Source organism: Oryx dammah, unplaced genomic scaffold, assembly GCF_014754425.2.
Source record: "Oryx dammah isolate SB20612 unplaced genomic scaffold, SCBI_Odam_1.1 HiC_scaffold_21, whole genome shotgun sequence".
NCBI classification, from domain to species: domain Eukaryota; kingdom Metazoa; phylum Chordata; class Mammalia; order Artiodactyla; family Bovidae; genus Oryx; species Oryx dammah.
The window spans coordinates 67,859,864-67,863,079 of record NW_024070205.1 but is presented as its reverse complement, the minus strand read 5'-3'; positions in this window follow the sequence as shown (position 1 = coordinate 67,863,079).

The window sequence follows — 3,216 nt, the reverse complement described above, 5'->3', positions numbered from 1 at the left end:
GTGGAAAGTTTTTTAAAAAATTTTTTATTATTGTTTCAATTTCATGAAATTCACTTCATGAAATTGAAACACTATTATGTTTTATTTTCTATTTCTTCCTGGATCATTCTTAGGAGATTTTTTATTCCTAGTAATTTGTCGATTTCTTGTAATATGACCATTATTTATGTATTTTTCTTTGTAATACTCCCTTATGCTCCTTTGTATTTCTGTGGTGTTGGTTGCAAGGTCTCCACTTCCATTTCTGATTCTAATTGGACTCTGTCTTTTTTTTCTTGATGAGTATGGCTGAAGCAATTTTGTTTAGTTTTTCTAAGAACCAGTTTTTGGTTTTATTGATTTTTTTCTGTTTTTTTTTTAGTCTCTATTTCACTTATTTTGCTCTGACATTATTTGTTTTCTTCTAACTATTTTGGGTTTTGTTTTTTTCTACTTCCTTTAGGTTTAAGATTAGATTGTTTATTTAGTTTAGTGTTTTTTTTTTTTTTGTTTGTTTGTTTGTTTTAACTTTCAAAGGTAAGCCTGTGTTGCTATAAACTTCCTTCTTAGGACAACTTTTGTTGTGTCCTACAGGTTTTGATATGTGTGTTTCCACTTTCATTGGTCTTAAGATATATTTTGATTTCCTCTTTGATTTCTCTGTTGACATTAGTTGTTTCATAGCATCTTGTGTAGGTTCTACTTTTTTCATGTTTTTTCAGTTTTCTTCTTGTATTTTGATTGTACTGTGCAGTTTAGCACATTTAAATTTTTGATAGGTAAGTGCTAAGTCACTTCAGTCATGTGCGACTCTTACCGACCCCATGGACTGTAGCCTGCTAGGCTCCTCTGTCCAAGGGATTCTCCAGGCAGGAAGACTGGAGTGGGTTGCCATTGCCTTCTCCAGTTGATAGGTATGTACTTATCGTTGTTTTATTAATTGTTTTTTGATTGTTTTTGTGTTTGTTTTTTTTTTGTTCCTTACCTCTTCTTTGCTTTCTTCCCTTTGTGATTTGATGATTATCTTAGTGCTATGTTTGAATACCTTTTTCTCTCTCTCTGTTATCTATTATAGGCTTTTAATTTGTGGTTGCATGAGACTCGTATGTAACAATGTATATATTGTATATATATATGTCTAATATTTTCGTTTTGTGTATCTCAAGTACTTTTCCTGGATAAAGATGATTTTACTCCTTTTGTCTTTAATCTTCCTTCTAACTTTATGAGTAGTTGATCTATTTATTATCTTTACTGTATAGTTATCCTTACTGTGAGATTTTTCTTTTCATAATTTTCATATTTCCAGTTGTGGCCTTTTCTTTTCTTTTTTTGCTTAGAGAAATCCCTTTAATACTTCTTGTAAGGTCATGTAGCGATACTGAGCTCTTCTAGATTTTATCTAAATCTAAAACCTCTTTTAGATTATTTTCCTGCAAAATTCTTTATTTCTCCTTGAAGTATGATTGATAACCTTGCCAGTATTCTAGCTGGCAGATGTTTTTCCTTCCATTCCCCTGGAGAAGGAAATGGCAACCCACTCCAGTATTCTTGCCTGGAGAATCCCATGGACGGAGGAGCCTGGTAGGCTATAGTCCATGGGGTCACAAAGAGTAGGACACGACTGAGCGACTTGCTTTGAATGAATTATATTATTCCCTTCTGGCCTGCCAGACTGCTGAAAAGTCAGCTGATAGGCCTGTGTTCTTGTGTTATTGTTTTTTTTCTCTTGATGCTTTGGAGATTCTCTCTTTATCTTTATTTTTTGCCATTTTAATTATAGTGTGTCTTGATGAGCCTCTTTTGGTTCATCTGTTTGGGACTTTCTTTGCTTTCTGGATATTAATGTCTGTTTCCTTCCACAGGTTAGAGAAGTTTTCAGCTATTATTTCTTGAAGTTAAGTTCTCTGCCCCTTCCCCTCACTTTCTTCCTTTAATGATTCCTAAAATGTGAATGTTAATATGCTTGATGTTTTTTGCTTAAAAAAATAGTCACAAGCTAAAAGTTGAAAATTATGTTTTATTTGGTGGGAGTTTTTAGGACTTCAAATCCAAGAGACAGCATCTCAAGTCACCCTGAGAGAACTGCTCTGAGAGGTGGGGCAGGAGTCAGGTTATATAGAAGTTTGCAACAAAGGGCAGGTAGTCTGAACATCAAAAGTATTTTTTGTGAATTAAAGAAACCAGATATCTCAAATTAAGGAATTTAGCACTTTCCTATATATGGGAGGATGCAAGAGTCTGGGCTCATTGAAATCACCCTTTCATATGCGTCTCAGCTATCTGGGGCCTGTGTCCTGTGATTTTTCACATCCTGAGTTCTTCAGTGCTCACCATAGGGAGTGGCTTCAGCCTGATGGCTGCTAGATTGCAAGTATTGTCCTCCTTTCTGAGTACCCTGGAAGGCTAGAATTGCTGATGACTGTGACATCCTTGTTTATTGATATGACAGGAAATAGGCCATTTCTCAGTCCTTCATCTTGGTCAGAAATTCGACCAATATTTGGGAGACATTTCATGACCAATTTTGTACCGTGGTGCTGGGAGACTTAACCCCGGTCATGCAAAAGTTCTCATTAATATGTCACTCCAGGTGTTCATTTTTGGAGTAGACTCATTGATAAATAATAAAAGATTCTCTATATCCTCTATCCTAATCTATTATGATCCAGGAGATATTTCCCTTATTGCTTTTTCCCATGTCTAGAATCAAACTATTACAATTATTGATTGCATACAGAACTTTATTTCTGATCAATTGCTTCAAGTAGCCTAGTCATCATTACATTTGTTGAAGGCCTGGTTACACACTGTAAGAGACAACAATCTTATAAAATAGACAGGATATAAGTAATGTAGCTAGAAACATTGACAAAGTCATTATATAGAAGAGTCACAAAGCATAAACAATTTGGAAACAAAGAACAAATTAAAACAATGGTTAGTATAACTAGTTGTAATTCAATTGTAGTAAACTATCAAGTACACAGGAAAGCAGCTGGAAAAGGCAAATTCTGGCAGGATCAGGTAGAGTCAAAAAGATAAGTATTTCACCTTTGTTTACAAAAGCATACATTATCAACTTGTTATAGGTTGCAGCATAAGAGAAAAAGGTTTACTGGAAAACAGATTAAAGCTGGTATATCATCTAAAGTTAAAGTTATAAATCATACTTATCCATTTCTTCAGTCCTTTGTAATTGCTTCCTGTTGATCAGCATGAAGTAATCAGGTTTTC